Source organism: Capricornis sumatraensis, chromosome X (genome assembly GCF_032405125.1).
Source record: "Capricornis sumatraensis isolate serow.1 chromosome X, serow.2, whole genome shotgun sequence".
NCBI classification, from domain to species: domain Eukaryota; kingdom Metazoa; phylum Chordata; class Mammalia; order Artiodactyla; family Bovidae; genus Capricornis; species Capricornis sumatraensis.
In genome coordinates, this window is record NC_091092.1 from 75,496,022 (window position 1) to 75,505,155 (window position 9,134).

Sequence of the window (9,134 nt, forward strand, 5' to 3'; positions counted from 1 at the left end):
GAATTCCTGTTGCATGACTGTCATCGTCAAGGTAACTTGAAAGGGGAGACATGAAGACGACTCTTTCAAAAAAGCCTGGTATTAGTATACTTGTGGTTCACAGCTCTCAGCTACTGTTATAAGCATTTTTCTGATTAGCCTTCACAGGCATTCTTTTTATTATGAAAAAGAGTCACTTATTACTCATTCTGCCATTACTGTTCTCACCAAAGCCAAGTCAGGGCTAGTTTCTCTAAATCTTTGACTTGTTAACTTTCAGATTTTGTTCAACACTCAACCTCTGCAAGTTCATTATTAATATATAAAATACATTACATAAAAGCTCACTCACACTTACTTGCCTCCATTGCTCTCTCTTCAGTTTTCTATTTCTATATATTTCTCTTAGCCAAAGAGAAATTTTATCTTGACAAAAATAGGAAACTCTTGCTAGCACTGACTGTTAAGTATGTTGATGGAGCCAGAGAGGGAGGTGGTGTCCAGATATCTTCATAAGGACCATTGGGACTCATGGGCCTTTTGCAATGTTAGCCATTCTGGAGCTTCCCTGGTGGCTCAGAGGATAAAGCGTCTGCCTGCAATGCAGGAGACCCAGGTTCGATCCCTGGGTTGGGAAGATCCCCTGGAGAAGGAAATGGCAGCCCACTCCAGTATTCTTGCCTGGAGAATCCCATGGACAGAGGAGCCTGAGCGGGCTACAATCCACTGGGTCGCAAAGAGTCGGGTATGACTGAGTGACTTCACTTCACACTTCAACATTATATATTAAAGGCAATGCTCCTTAACCTCTGCAAGCATGCCACATATGTGCTATGCAAATGCAATGGTAAGAATTTGCAATGCAAATGCAAAGGTAAAAATACGTGGTATTCCTATCTATGAATAAATGTTTCTTGCCTGTCCCTTTGTTTCTATTCTTAGCAGTTTGGAGTATGGCAGAGTATGAGGACTAATGGAATTCTAAATCTGAAAGGATCCATTATTGATCATTTCTAACTCGATTCAGCAAACATTTATTGAGCATCTACTACATGCTAAGCACTAGGATCCTGAGGAGGAGAAAAGAATAAAACAGATTCTCCTGTATTATAAAAAATTAGCTTTGTTTCTGCTGAGTTTTTTTTTTTACCAACTTTATTAACCCCATCCTTTTTCTAATTTAATGCATTTTTTCCTATGATTTCTACATTCCCCCTGTTAGAAAATAAGTATAAATGCCCTCTTTACTAACACAGGAGAAAATTCTCTCTAGCTAATTGCCAACATCTGCTGGATCATCGAAAAGCAAGAAAGTTCAGAAAAACATCTATTTCTGCTTTATTGACTATGCCAAAGCCTTTGACTGTGTGGATCACAATAAACTGTGGAAAATTCTGAAAGAGATGGGAGTGCCAGACCACCTGATCTGCCTCTTGAGAAACCTATATGTAGGTCAGGAAGCAACAGTTAGAACTGGACATGATACAACAGACTGGTTCCAAATAGGAAAAGGAGTACGTCAAGGTTGTATATTGTCACCCTGCTTATTTAACTTATATGCAGAGTACATCATGAGAAACGCTGGGCTGGAAGAAGCACAAGCTGGAATCAAGATTGCCTGGAGAAATATCAATAACCTCAGATATGCAGATTGCACCACCCTTATGGCAGAAAGTGAAGAGGAACTAAAAAGCCTCTCGTTGAAAGTGACAAGAGGAGAGTGAAAAAGTTGGCTTAAAGCTCCACATTCAGAAAACTAAGATCATGACATCTGGTCCTATCACTTCATGGGAAATAGATGGGGAAACAGTGGAAACAGTGTCAGACTTTATTTTGGGGGGCTCCAAAATCACTGCAGATGGTGATTGCAGCCATGAAATTAAAAGACGCTTACTCCTTGGAAGGAAAGTTATGACCAACCTAGATAGTATATTGAAAAGCAGAGATATTACTTTGCCAACAAAGGTCCGTCTAGTCAAGGCTATGAATTTTCCAGTGGTCATGTATGGATGTGAGAGTTGGACTGTGAAGAAAGCTGAGTGCCGAAGAATTGATGCTTTTGAACTGTGGTGTTGGAGAAGACTCTTGAGAGTCCCTTGGACTGCAAGGAGGTCCAACCAGTCCATCCTAAAGGAGATCAGTCCTGGGTGTTCATTGGAAGGAGTACTTTGGCCACCTCATGCGAAGAGTTGACTCATTGGAAAAGACCCTGATGCTGAGAGGGATTGAGGGCAGGAGGAGAAGGGGACGACAGAGAATGAGATGGTTGGATGGCATCACCGACGCTATGGACACAAGTTTGAGTGAACTCCGGGAGTTGGTGATGGACAGGGAGGCCTGGCGTGCTGTGATTCATGGGGTCACAAAGAGTCAGACACGACTGAGCGACTGAACTGAACTGAACTGAAACTGAAACAAGATTTCCAGCCTCCATGGCACAAATGCTTCTATTCTTATGTTTGCATTGCCTTAGCAGGCCCCACTTGATAAGGAGTAACATATTTCTTTTCCCTTCGATTATGAGGCAAGATTTCTATTATTGATATCATTGGTGATATGGAATTGCAGATTACATTAGCCATGGTATATAGCCATGGTCAATATATATAATATATACAACTCAAGATTACAATATATATAACTCAAGATTACAGTCCTTAGTTATTCACTTCTGACTAATGAATTGAATGTACTCTGCAAAAAGCCATCTTTGAGTGGGTTAGTTTTTAACTCCTAGTTGGTGATTGTATTAGTTTTCTGTAGCTACTGTAACAAATTACCAAAAGCTCAGTGGTTTAGAACAACATAAATTTATTATCTTACAATTCTAGAGGTCAAGAATCTGAAATAGGTCTCACTGGGGTAAAATTAAGGTATGAGCAGGGCTGTATTCCTTTCTGGAGGCTGTAGGAGAGACTCCATTTCCTTTTCTTTTCCAGCTTCTAGATTCTGCCTACATTTCTTGTTTCATGGCTTCCCTACATTCTCAAAATCAGCAATAATGGATTGATTCCTTACATTGCATCACTTCAATCTTGCTTCCATTGTCATGTCTCCTTCTCTGATAGCTCACTCTCCTGCCTCCCTCTTCTACTTTTAAAGAACTTGGTAATTACATTGAGTCTACTTGGATGAATGCTGCTGCTGCTGCTGCTGCTAAGTCACTTCAGTCATGTCCGACTCTGTGTGACCCCATAGAAAGCAGCCCACCAGGCTCCCCTGTCCCTGGGATTCTCCAGGCAAGAATACTGGAGTGGGTTGCCATTTCCTTCTCCAGTGCATGAAAGTGAAAAGTGAAAGTGAAGTTGCTCAGTAGTGTGCAACTCTGTGCAACCCCCTGGACTGCAGCCTACCAGGCTCCTCCATCCATGGGATTTTCCAGGCAAGAGTACTGGAGTGCGTTGCCATTGCCTTCTCCGACTTGGATGAACAGGACAGAATTATTTCCCCATCTCAAGGTTAGTTGATTTGCAAACTTAATTCCATCTGCAACCTTAATTCCCCTGTGCCATATAACATGACATATTCACAGGTTATAGTAGTGACAGTGACTTGATTTTTTTTCTTTCCATCTTGAAATAATAGATTCACAGGAAGTTTCAAGGACAGAGAGGTCCTATGTACCTTTCACCTAGTTCCACCAATAGTTAAATCTTACCTAACTATAGTATAAGACCAAAACCTTGAACTTGGTGTTAGAACAATAGGTTTGTTTAGTTCTGTGTCATTTTATCACATGTGTAGATTTATGTACCACTAACACTATCAATATAAAGTACTATTAAGGTGAAGTCGCTCAGTCGTGTCCGACTCTTTGCGACCCCGTGGGCTGTAACCTACTGGGCTTCTCTGTCCTTGGGATTCTCCAGGCAAGAATACTGTAGTGGATTGCCATTTCATTCTCCAGAGGATCTTCCCGACCCAGGGATCAAACCTGGGTCTCCCGCATTGGAGGCAGACGCTTTAACCTCTGAGCCACCAGGGAAGCACAAAGATCTGTCTTGTGCTACCTATTATTATTTTTTTTTACAGTCACATTCACCCCCTCACGCCCTTTATCCCCAAACCCTGGCAGTCACTAATACTTTTTAAAAAATGAATCTATAGTTTTGTCATTTCAAAAATGATAGAGTCATGGAGTATGTGACCTTTTCAGGTTCGTTTTTTTCACTCAGTATAATGCCCTTGAGATCTAAACTGTCTTGCGTATAAATGGTACATTTCTTTATGCTGTTGAGCAGTATTCCATGGTATGTATATATTGTTGTTTGTTTAACCATTTACCTGTTAGGAACATTTTGGTTGTGTCCAGTGTTTGGCTATTGCAAAGAAAGCGGTACAGGTTGCATGTATGTGTATTCAGTCACTCAGTTGTGTCCAACTCTTTGTTACCCCATAGACTACAGCCCACCAGTCTCTCTATCCGTGGGATTCTTCATGCATTCAGTTCAGTTCAGTCGCTCAGTCATGTCCGACTCTTTGTGACCCCATGAATTGAAACACGCCAAACCTCCCTGTCTATCACCAACTCCTGGAGTTCACCCAGACTCATGTCCATCGAGTCAGTGATGCCATCCAGCCATCTCTTCCTCTGTCGTCCCTTTCTCCTCCTGCCCCCAATCCCTCCCAGCATCAGAGTCTTTCCAAAGAGTCAACTTTTTGCATGAGGTGGCCAAAGTACTGGAGTTTCAGCTTTAGCATCATTCCTTCCAAAGAAATCCCAGGGCTGATCTCCTTCAGAATGGACTGCTTGGATCTTCTTGCAGTCCAAGGGACTCTCAAGAGTCTTCTCCAACACCACGCTTCAAAAGCATCAATTCTTCATGCATAAATTCTGGTAAATACTGGAGTGGGTTGCCATTTCTTTCTCCAAGGGATCTTCCCGACCCAGGGATCAAATCTGGGTCTTCTTTGTTTCCTGTATTGGCAGGTGGATTCTTTACCACTGAGCTACCTTGAAACCTTTTGTTTAATCATTTACCTTAGGAACATTTTGGTTGTGTCCAGTTCTGGGCTATTACAAAGAAAGCTGTACAGTTTAGTGTAAAGTTTTTTGTATGAACATGTTTTCATTTCTCTGGGGAAAATGCCCAAGGGTGTAATTACTAGGTCATATGGTAAGTGTATGTTTAGTTTTTTAAGAAACTGCACAACTGTTTTCCAGAATTCCTGTACCTAACTTATCACGGTCTACTAGTATCAACATTTTACCTGCTTAAATAAACCTTACCTCTCTTTAAGTCCTTGTATGCTCCCTCACTGATAATATTATAGTCCTAGATATTTCTTTTGTATATATTTAGAATTACATCAGACAGTGTCGTGATTTTTGCTTCAACTGTCAAACATAACTGTGAGAACTCAACAGGAGAAGCAAAGTCAATTGTATTTACTCTTACTTTTACTTTCTATTGTCCTAACTTCCTTCTTGAGGTTTCAGGATTCCTTCTTTTATATTTTTCTTTCTGTTTAGAGACCTTCCTTTAGTCATTCTTTTAGTGCCGGTTTGTTAGCAACACAGTCTCTTGGTTTTCCTTCATCTTAGATTTCTTGATTTCCCCTGTGTTCCTGAAGGATATTTTCACTGCATATACTCTTAGCTACCTGAATCTGTAGGTTTATGTCTTTTGCCAAGTTTGGGAAGTTTTCAGCCATTATTTCTTTGAATACTTTTTCTGTCCTGCCTTCTTTATCCTGTTGTTCCAGGCCTCCTCTAATGACAGGAAAGTTAGATATTTCTTTATAGCCCCACAGAGATCCTGTTCATTATTTTTCAATTTGAGTTTCTTTGTTCAGATTGCATAATTTCTATCATTTGGTCTTCAAGTTAGCTAATTCTTTCCTTAGTCCCTTTCATTATATTTTAGAGCCCATATATTGATATTTTTTTAGAATTTTAGTTATTGTATTTTTAATTTCTAAAAATTCTAATTGGTCCTTAAACATGTATCTTATATTTCTTTGCTGAGACTTTGTATTTTTCATTTGTTTTAAGAGTATTTGTAATTTATTACTGAAGCATTTTTATCATGGCTATTTAAAAATCATTGCTAGTTAATTCTAATATCTGTCATCTTAGCTTTGACATCTATTTATTTCCTGTTTTCATTCAGCTTAAAATATTTCTGGTTCTTGGTATGACGAGTGATTTTTAATAGAAACCTGGACATTTTTGTATTACATTATGAGACTCAGGGTCTTATTCAAACCTTCTGTTTAGCTAGCTCTTTTCGACATTGCTTCAGCAGGGGAAGGGAGTGTGATGCCTTTGTTACTGCTAGGTGGAAGTGGAAGTTCAGGTTCCCCGCTCAGCCTCTGTAGACACTTGGAGGGCAGGGCTTCTTATTACTTCTGGCGAGGGGTTGGAATTCAGTCACATTTCAAGTGCTTAATAAGCATATGTGGTTAGTGGCTACCATACTGAACAGTACATACATAGATGGCTGTCATAGGAAGACCAGAAGTGAGAAAGGAAGGTTGGTTCTATAACAATTGAGGTTTGGTGTGAGATACTGTGGCATAGGTAGAATACAACAAGGACCTAGTTATTGGATTTGAGATCTGTGGCTGGGGTTTTGTTTCCAAAGCCTGTGGTGCTATGAATACTACAAGGATATGTGTACAAGGAACTCAACTGGACATTATCAATATAGTAGAGTTGATGGATGGGGAAACAGTGGAAACAGTGGCTGACTTTACTTTTTTGGGCTCCAAAATCACTGCAGATGGTGATTACAGCCATGAAATTAAAAGACACTTACTCCTTGGAAGGAAAGTTATGATCAACCTAGACAACATATTGAAAAGCAGAGACGTTACTGTGTCAACAAAAGTCCATCTAGTCAAGGCTATGGTTTTTCCAGTGGTCATGTATGAATGTGAGAGTTGGACTATAAAGAAAGCTGAGCACTGAAGAATTGATGCTTTTGAACTGTGGAATTGGAGAAGACTCTTGAGAGTCCCTTGGGCTGCAAGGAGATCAGTCCTGGGTGTTCATTGGTAGGACTGATTTTGAAGCTGAAACTCCAATACTTTGGCCACCTGATGTGAAGAACTGACTCATTTGAAAAGACCCTGATGCTGGGAAAGATTGAGGGCGGGAGGAGAAGGGGACGACAGAGGATGAGATGGTTGGATGGCATCACCGACTCAATGTACATGAGTTTGGGTAAACTCTGGGAGTTGGTGATGGACAGGGAGACCTGGCGTGCTGCGGTTCATGGGGTCGCAAAGAGTCAGACAGGACTGAGCGACTGAACTGAACTGACCTGAGAGTTGATAGAAACTATACCAAGTATTAAATATGTTTCTTTCTCTCAATCTTTGTAAGAGAAGTGGAGTAACGTGTTGCAGATTCCTGTCGTACTTCATTTTGTTAAAGGGAAATTCTCTCCTATTGGGGAGAAGTTTGTTTATTCATAGCAACAAACTTCACATCTATGGCTGAAGTAACTGTTGATTGAGGAAATATTAACAGAAAAGATTAAGTTATGAATAGGGCATTCTGTTGATTTGTAGAATCTAGGGTTTATTTGGCATCTTGGTGGCCCCCTGTTATGTCATTTATCTCCAGCATGCTTACTCAGTTTTCGTGGGGGTGGCATTTGTGACAGAGCTCTGTCCTTTACAGAGCTGTGTTGACTTGTTGGCACTTTTTTGTCCAAGGCCCAGGGAGGCAGTAGATACTGTTACACAGATTCTTTGTACACTGGCATAACTGTTGCCTTCTCAAATCTCTCTTTGCTTAGATTTGTAGGAGTTTCCTTAATGTAGAGTCAGTGTTCTCAATTTCCTCTTGAGGTAGTTCAGTAACATTTTCCCTTCTTGGATCTCTATATTTGTGAGTACATCTTCAGGTGTTTGCGTAGGGCTGCCTATGTACTTTACATCTCAGTAAGAGAAGAGGTGCACCCATTGTCTATTTAATGTATGTCATATGTATAGTCTATAAGTCACATTGCATTTTCTGGTAACAAATCCTATATGTGTAAAGTTGTGGCCTTGGTATGTTAGGATGTTTCATAAATGACATAGTCAAATTCATTTGGCTAAATAAGTGAAAGAAAAAAGAATTATGCAGTGCTACAATGAGTTTTTTCAGATTTATGTGGTTTGACTTAAAGCTAAACAAAAAGAAAGTCATCGACAGTCATCTGAAGAATAAACAGTTTGAAAGTTACACTGTGGAGACAGAGAGGTAGACATACTTGATAACACAAGATCAAGGTGTAGGTTGTAAATCCAGGACCATGGCTCACCTAGATCCTTCCATATGTGCATTTGTGGGGAAGAGGTGAGTATTCCAGGTCTGTTACTCAGACATATGGAAATAATACAGTAGGAGCAACCAGAATCCAAATTTGTCACTTTGTCTCTCAAGGAGGCTGCAAATACACCAGTTAATTTTGAAGACAGTGGTCACTGGTTAAGCAGAGGGGCCAGGATCAGGATATTGCTGTATAAATCTGGGAAGAGAACCTAGAGTTAGCCTTCCTTGTCATTTATCTCACCCTTTCCTATAAGCCACTGCTTTTTTGCTCTATTTCAATAATGCTTTGGTTGCTACATGTACATGTATTTAGCACTTGAATAAATGGAAAAACCCATTTGTTTATTGTCCAGATAAGTTGGTAATGTCATGATACTGCTGACCCTGATAACTCATGATTCGTAAGGGACAAGTCACTTTTAGCCAACTACTGAAAGATGCTGAAAAGCAGGTAGGTGGACTAATCTCTCCTTTCTGATTCTCACCTCTGCCATTCGACCCTCAGATATGACTTTTATATCTTCCAGTACTGAGTACCGTTGGTTAATAGAGGCTTAAAGTGGATGCAGCTAATGCCAGGAATGGGGTTCTTTTATTTTCTGAAAAATCATCTTATTATACTTAAGAATCCAGAATTCTGCATCATACAGCCAGACCATGTACTAGAGAGGAACACCCTCAAATTACTCTTTTAAATGAAGAGCCATTTTGACTCTGAAAGAAAAAGTGTGATCCTAGGTATGCACTGAAAGAAAAAGTGTGATCCTAGGTATGCTTTTTATTTTGCCCTCTGTCCTTTTGGTTTTCTTCAGCCTTTCTCTGATTTGCATGGCTCTGTTCTCACTCCCAAGATCCCTCTAGAAGGCCCTTTATAATGAGCTTCTCC

The 9,134-nt window shown here is 40.2% G+C and overlaps 1 non-coding gene across 1 annotated transcript; it reads left to right on the forward strand.

Moving 5' to 3' along the window:
- Positions 1-544: 544 nt before the first annotated feature.
- Positions 545-616, forward strand: TRNAC-GCA (transfer RNA cysteine (anticodon GCA)). The gene has a single exon. It is a non-coding gene; the product is annotated as a tRNA-Cys (tRNA).
- Positions 617-9,134: the final 8,518 nt, after the last annotated feature.